Here is an 8,678-nt window from a genome sequence, read left to right on the forward strand (position 1 = left end):
CCAGCACCTTATAGTTATGATATAGCCAATTTAGATTTGCCCAAAATTATTTTCAAAAAGCACAAAAGAAATGGACCCGATTCGGACCCAAACCCGACTCGGACCCGACCCGATCTTCAACCGGGCCAGATCTGGGAAGGGATCTTTTTTTAGTCAAATTTGTACTTAATGTGCATTTTATCTCTAATTTATGAAAATCTGTGCCAAACCCAAATATAATATTAATCCAGTGAATTTATCATTATCGGTTAGCAATAATACTAATTTAGGTGACATGTAGGTCGCACTTTTGTGCTCTCATCACCGGGGCACATCAGAGCTGAGTGTCCCTTACTAAAGAAGGGCAGCAAGTACAAGAAGGAGAAAGCCCTTGTCACCACCTTATCGGACTCCGACGCATCATCTTCATCATCGGATGAGGAACAAGAAGAAAAGGCCAATTTCTGTTTCATGGCCAATGAAAATGAGGTAACATCCAACACGCATCTCGATTTTACCTTTGATGAATTGTATGATGCATTTAATGAATTAATGATTGAATATAAGGCCATAAATTTTAAGAATAAAGAACTAAAAATAGCTAATCAATCTTACCTACATAAATACGATAAGTTAGTTAAGGATAAGGATTATATCACCAAAGAAAATGCAGAACTTAAAACAAGCAACCAAATCTTGATACAAAAGAATAATACCTTAACTAAAGAAAATGAAAGGCTGAACAAAGAAACATTAGAACCCAAAAACTATAAACATATAAATGAGAGTATCACAAAAGAACTAAATGATCTAAAAGCAGAAAAACAGACACTAACTAAAGAACTTGAGAAATACAAACCCTTGGTTGAAAAATTTACATATAGTTCTGAAAAATTAAATATGATACTTAATAGTCAACGAGCTGTATTCAATAGAGCAGGTCTAGGATACAAACCTAAAAACAAGCAAAAACTTCTTAGTAACTTCTTTGTTAAAGCAGGAGAAAGTAAAATTAAGAAAATAACCTATTTTTGTTGTGGAACTATAGGACATAAAGCAAATGTATGTGACTATAGGAAAGGGAAAACTAAAAGAAAAATTAAAAGGGTATGGGTTCCAAAAGGAACCAATATGACTAATCATGAAGGACCCAAGAAAACTTGGGTACCTAAGATTATATGATCTGCTTGTGTAGGAGTGTCTTGCAGCCAAGGTCAACAAAAATTGCTGTTACTTGGATAGTGGCTGCTCAAGACACATGACGGGTGACAAGGATCAATTCTTCACCCTTGAAGCTAAGAAGGGAGGTGCTGTGACTTTTGGAGACAATAACCAGGGTCACATCATTGGTATAGGTAAAGTTCAAATTACCCCTTCTACTTTTATTGATAATGTTCGCTATGTTGATGGTCTTAAGCATAATTTATTAAGCATTAGTCAATTATGTGATAGAGGTTATAATGTTATGTTTAAACCATCACTATGCATCATAACAAACCCAAATGACAATAGTTTAGTTTTTAAAGGAATAAGATGTGGAAATGTGTATGTTGTAGACCTTGAGGATCTTGCCAAACACAATCCATGTTTAGTTGTTAATGAAACTAAGGACAATGATGCTAGTTGGTTATGGCACCGTAAGTTAGGTCATGCAAGCATGGACACAATATCTAAACTAGTTAAAAGAGATTCGGTGATAGGTTTGCCAAAATTAAAGTTTGAAAAGAATAAAATATGTGAAGCATGTCAATTTGGCAAACAATCAAAGAACTCCTTTAAATCTATAAATTGTGTCTCAACCTCTAGACCTCTAGAACTACTACACATGGACCTATTCGGACCAACTAGAACCACAAGCCTAGGTGGAAATAAATATGATCTAGTTATTGTAGATGATTATTCTAGATACACTTGGGTCATGTTCTTAGCTCATAAGGATCAAGCTTTTTCAGTTTTCAAGAAATTTCATAAAGAAGTAACCAATGCTAGAGATACTTCAGTAATAGCTATTAGAAGTGACCATGGTACCGAATTCGAAAATCATTTATTTGATGAGTTTTGTAGTAAAAAGGGGATAACACACAATTTTTCTGCACCTAGGACACCACAACAAAATGGAGTTGTGGAGAGGAAAAACAGAACTCTAGAGGAAATGGCTAGAACTATGTTATGTGAAAGTAACCTCCCTAAGTACTTTTGGAGAGAAGCTATTAATACTTCTTGTCATATATTAAATAGAGTTTTATTGAGACCTATTATAAAGAAAACACCTTATGAACTTTGGAAAAACAGAAAACCAAAGGTAAACTATTTTCATATCTTTGGATGTAGGTGTTTTGTTCATAATAATGGGAAAGATAATCTAGGAAAATTTGATTCTAAATCTGATGAGGGCATATTCTTAGGGTACTCTACAACTAGTAAAGCATATAGAGTCTTTAATAAAAGAACCCTAGTTATAGAAGAATCCATACATGTTGTCTTCGATGATTCTAGTGATATCTCTTCTAGTAAGAGAGTTAATTTTGATGATGATACGGAAATTCTTGAAGAAAAGATTGACGAGATAACATTACAAGATAACAGTCAAAAATTAATTGAAGATGCATCATCAAGCCAAGAGACTATAGTAGATCATGGGCTAACTAAAGCTTGGAGGTATGCTCACGGGCATCCTAAGGAATTAATTCTAGATGATCCGTCTCAACCTATTAGGACTAGAGCATCCTTTAGGAACTTAAACACTCATCTAGCTTTCGTTTCACATTTTGAGCCCAAACACATAGAAGAAGCTGAAAAAGATGTAAATTGGATAAATGCAATGCAAGAAAAATTAAACCAATTTACTAGAAACAAGGTATGGAATCTAGTCGAAAGACCTTCAGAATATCCAATTATAGGTACCAAATGGATTTATAAAAATAAACTTGATGAAAATGGAATTGTAATAAGGAATAAGGCTAGACTAGTAGCAAAGGGCTATAATCAAGAAGAAGGCATAGATTTTGATGAAACCTTTGTCCCTGTAGCTAGACTTGAGGCTATTAGATTATTATTAGCATTTGCATGCTCTAAGGATTTCAAGTTATTTCAAATGGATGTAAAAAGTGCATTTCTAAATGGGTATATTAATGAGGAGGTATATGTAGAACAACCCCCTGATTTTGAAAATCATCAATACCCTAATCATGTTTATAAATTGAACAAAGCACTTTATGGTTTGAAACAAGCACCTAGAGCATGGTATGAAAGACTTAGCAAATTTCTATTAGATCATGAATTCTCTAGGAGAAATGTAGATACAACACTATTTCTGAAAAAGCAAAACAAAGATATGTTATTAGTGCAGATTTACGTTGATGATATTATTTTCGGTGCTACTAACAATCGCCTCTGCGAAGAATTTGCTGATTTGATGCAGAGTGAATTTGAGATGAGCATGATGGGAGAGCTGAACTACTTCCTCGGGCTTCAAATCAAACAGTCTAAAGGAGGCATCTTCATCAATCAAGCCAAATATATCAAGGAGATGCTTAAAAAGTTTGATATGGAGGGGAACAAGTCAATTAGCACCCCCATGAGCTCATCATGCAAATTAGACCAAGATGAATCAGGTAAATCTGTAGATCAGAAACTATATAGAGGTATGATAGGATCTTTATTGTATCTTACTGCAAGTAGACCTGATATCATGTTTAGTGTTTGCATGTGTGCTAGATATCAGTCTAATCCTAAGGAATCACATCTAATTGCAGTTAAGAGAATTTTTAAATACCTAATAGGAACTAAGAATATAGGTTTATGGTATTCTAAAGAATCTAGCCTAAAATTAATAGGATACACAGATTCAGACTTTGCTGGATGTAAACTTGATAGAAAAAGTACCAGCGGGTCTTGTCAATTTCTAGGAGAAAACTTAATCTCATGGTTTAGCAAGAAACAAAACTCGGTTGCATTATCTACTGCTGAAGCTGAATATGTTGCAGCCGGGAGTTGTTGTGCTCAAATCTTATGGATCAAACAACAATTAGAAGATTATGGCATTAAACAAGATAAAATACCCATTAATTGTGATAATACAAGTGCCATTAATCTAACTAAGAATCCAATTCAGCATTCAAGAACTAAACATATTGAGATAAGACATCACTTCATAAGAGATCATGTACTGAATGGTGATATGACACTACAATTTGTTTGTACTGATGATCAATTAGCTGACATTTTTACAAAACCCCTAAGTGAAGAGAGATTTAGTGTGCTTAGGAGGGGATTAGGAGTGATTGATCCATCCTAGTGGTATTTTCCACTAGATTCATTTGATTTTGATGATTAGATTGTGATTAATATAGAGTTTCGTTTCAATGATCATCAAATCAGATCATAATTTAGTGATTTTCCTCATTCGGCACGAACATAGCATGATTTTTAGGTGCGTGCCAGAGTTCGAGACGACTCGAGCAAGTTTCAGAGTCGGCTCGTAAGGGGGAGTCGACTCGCGCATTTGCGGGAGTCGACTCGAGATCGATGGCAGCAGAGGGGGAGTCGACTCGCATACAGACGGGAGTCGACTCGAGGTTAACAGGCACATAAGGAGAGTCGACTCGTGCCTATTTTGGAGTCGACTCGAGGTCGAGTCGACTCGCGACTCAGAGGAGTCGACTCGCAGTGGGGATCCGACCTTTTAACCCTAACTCCATCGTTTAGAAAACACTTATTTTCACCGCCGCCACTGTTCAAAACCCTAGAGCCGACTCCTAGATCGTCTCCGGCCATCCCTAAGCTTTTTCCCGTCGACCTTTCACCGTCCATTAGCGTTTTACTCCATTCTAGGTCGACCATGCCTCGTAAAACCGTTGTCCCAAGCCGGAAGAGGCCCCAACCCGCAACCGGCACCGAGCGACGTTCCAAGGCTCGGAACGATCCCGCGAGGCCACAACCTCCGGCTCGTTCCCCGCCGAGGGCGGTTCCCTCGAGGCCGTGCGCCGGGAAAGGCGGTCTCCACCGGGAGATACGTCGATTTCGACTATCTCTCCCAGGAGGGCTTTACGATAGGAGAGAGACTTAGGGCCCAGGGCTTAGAGTATTTCCTCACCTTAGATCTCCCCACATACCCTGGACTAGTTAGGGAGTTCTACGGTACCGTCCATAGGGGCGATGGGGGTATAGAGGGCACGGTAGCCGGTGTCCCATTATTCATTTCGGAGGATATCATTGCTCAGGTCCTCCATCTTCCCCAAGTTGGGGTGGCACCCGCACACCCTGAGGATAGGACTGAGGCCCTTACGGCCATTCTAGGGCATCCACCCCAGTCCCCCTTGGATGAGGTATCCGCTAGCTCACTTTCAGTTGAGGTGCGGATCCTTCTGAGCATCCTGTCTAGGTCCCTCTTTCCGAAGACTGGGCGCTTCGACTTTGTTTCTGAGAGGGACCTCGCCCTTATGTTCTATATTCTCCAGGACACCCCAGTCAACTTCCCAAAACTTATTTATAGATATCTATGTGAGCCACTAGATAGACCTAGGCTCACCCTCCCCTATGGCATGATGTTCACCCTTTTGTTTAGGGAGGCCGAGATTCCCATTCCTGAGGGGGAACCCTCTCGCGCATTGCGATGGACAGATCGCATGCGTCCGGGGACCCTACACAGGATGGGGTTTCGGAAGGTAAAGGGGACCTGGGTTAGGAAGTTTTCCACCTCCACACATACCACCAGACATTCCCCTAGTCCTGAGCCAGACTCAGATTATCCTGACTTTCCCTCCACTTCTGCTCCTACCACCTCAGCCGGACCCTCCTCCTCAGCTCCTCAGGTCATGGAGGTCCGGATCGCTCCTGAGCAGCTCCGGGAGTTGCGGTAGGAGATTGTCCGAGATCTGCGAGATGATCTACTTCGGGAGCTCCGGGGTTCAGTGCCTGCTCCCACTCCTGCACCTTCGTCAGCGTTGGTCCCTTCCTTGACAGCCGTGACTGAGATGACGGCCCATGTGCGGGAAGAGATTTACAACGTCCGGAGCCTGATCCAGGCTCAATTCTCCAGTATGAGTGAGGTCACGGGCATCACTCGGAAGATGCGCGATGACATCCGGAAGGACATGAGCACCACTACTCAGGGGGGCGAGCGCTTGTCGAACGTGCTCATCGACAAGCTGGACGCACTTCAGAAGTCGGTGACCGAGCTCTCCACTACACATAGCAGGGCCACTTCGTCCATTATCTCTCAGCTCGGGCATATTACAGATGCGGTCACCCTCCTCATGGAGCAGAATAGATTGAGAGGAGGAGCCACATCCTCGAGAGGAGGAGCCACATCCTCGAGGAGACCTTAGCTGCTTTTTGCTTTATTTTGACATGTATTCCTTTTTTTTTTGCTTTACTTATTGTATTCTCAAATGTATTTACATACACATCAATACAATGAGTAGACATATTCTCTTCAATTGTGTGCAATTTGATCTCTAAGTGATTGTTTGTTCTGCTTACCTCCTTTTTGATATGATGACAAAAAGGGGGAGAAATACTTAATAGATATGTAAATGGAATCAACATAAAAGGAATCAAAATGAGAATTAAAACATAATTTGTTCTTAGTGGATTTGGTACCTCGAGGCTCATTATCTCTCTGTTGGGGCTCCTAATGGAGTAATCTCCAGAATCTATTCAAGGGATATTCGGAGATTAGTTGAATCCAACTCAAGAACAAATTGTCAGATTTTCCCTCTAAAAACCAAAAATTTCAGTTCAAAAACTTCAATGCATTAAAAGGAAATTCAGAGAATCAAAACAAAGTTGAATGCATATGTTGAGGGGGAGAATCTGAATTTTTAAGAAAGCTAAATCATTAAATATATATAAGCCAAACAATTGATTGCATGATATGAAGGCTTATATAATTCCAAATGAAAGGGGGAGCTTTAACTCCAAAATTTATTGTTTCACACCTTTCAAGATTGGATAAATCAAATAACCAGACACTTGAATTTATTTATGGATTTTATTTTCCTTGTTTATTGAGCAATTCACTTTACATATACTCAATGTTTTGTCATCATCAAAAAGGGGGAGATTGTGGAGTGATTGATCATAACCCTATTTGATTTTGATGAGCTCAAAGCATCTGAGTATATCTCTTGTTTACTAATGAATTCAATTGAGTGTTTCAGTGAAAATCTTGTCTAAAGTGTTTCTAGACTTGGTTCATAATATTTTGGATAAGTTAAGAAGTCAGTTTGAACCAAAGTCTGAGACTCGAGTCGACTCCAGAGTATTACGAGTCGACTCCAAGCGTATCAGAATCACTGGCACGGGCTCAAGTCGACTCCGGATCATTACGAGTCGACTCCGACTGAGAACAGACAGACGAGCAGAAAGCATCAACTCAAAACCTGTCAGCGAGTCGACTCCTGAAGTGCGCGAGTCGACTCCGATGTTTACCGAGTCGACTCCGGAGTAGTATGAGTCGACTCCAAGGAGTTACAGACAGAAAAATCAGAGAGCGAATTTCGACCCTGAGATTCGAGTCGACTCTTGTGGAACGCGAGTCGACTCCGATGGTTGGTAGGTCGACTCCAAAGAAAGCGAGAGTCGACTCTCAGTGGTTCACAAGGCAAAAGTCAGAGAGCAGTTTTCGGACTCTGAGATTCGAGTCGACTCCCGCAATGCGCGAGTCGACTCCGAGACAGCGCGACCCCAAAAAGACAGAAGACCGAATTATTGTCTCTGAGAGCCGAGTCGACTCCCAAACAGCTTGAGTCGACCCCAAGGCAGCGCTACACCAAAAAGGCAGAAGGCCATATTTCGGAAACTGAGAGCCGAGTCGACTCCAGAACAGTCCGAGTCGACTCCAAGACTGGACGAGCCAAAAGACAGAAGATCGGGAGTTCGGACTCTGAGCGCCGAGTCGACTCCCAGGATTGTCGAGTCGACTCGAGTGGGCCAGGTTGAAAATTGGCTCCGTGGACTTCATGGGATGAGCCGACTCCGAAAATGCCAAGTCAGCTCCAGAAGTTGGCGAGTCGACTCCGGGTCAAGACGAGTCGACTCCCAGTCAAAGAGGCTACTTTAATTCAAATCCGGAACAGTTGTCGAGTCGACTCCAGAAAAGCATGAGTCGACTCCCGCTACAGCCGAGTCGACTCCTGATCGCGCGAGTCGACTCCGACCCCCAACGGACATATTGTCAGGTTGTGCAGAGTGTGCAGAACGGGCAGAAAAAGGTGTCTAACGGCTAGTTTCCGTGGGGGATGGCTTAAATAGCCACAGAGGACTATAGCAAGGCAGAGAACTACCATTCCATTCAAAGAAATCAAGCATTCATTCTCTGCAAGTAGTTTTTCAACGAAAAGAGGGAAGAGCGCCATAACTCCATCCAACTACCTCTTCCCAAATATTGAAAGAGATCTCCTCCTGCATTCAAGTCGACCAGACATTCAAGAGGAGATCCGAAGTTCAAGAAGCCCTACTCTACTCCAACTCAAACGTGTTTGAGGGCTCTTAACTTCTCTCTAGTTTATATTGTTATTTATCTGCTTTTGAGAAGCTCTGTTTTTCTGTTTGTTGTCATTATTTCCATCTTATCTTTGCTTGGTTCAATCGGGGGATTGAATCAAGGGTGTAGAGGTTGGTTGGTGATCCGAGTGTAAAACCAACGTGTAAGGGTTCGATTGTGATCCCGGAAAAACAATCGGGGTGGTTCTAGT

Source organism: Phoenix dactylifera, unplaced genomic scaffold (assembly GCF_009389715.1).
Source record: "Phoenix dactylifera cultivar Barhee BC4 unplaced genomic scaffold, palm_55x_up_171113_PBpolish2nd_filt_p 000547F, whole genome shotgun sequence".
Classification (NCBI taxonomy): Eukaryota; Viridiplantae; Streptophyta; class Magnoliopsida; order Arecales; family Arecaceae; genus Phoenix; species Phoenix dactylifera.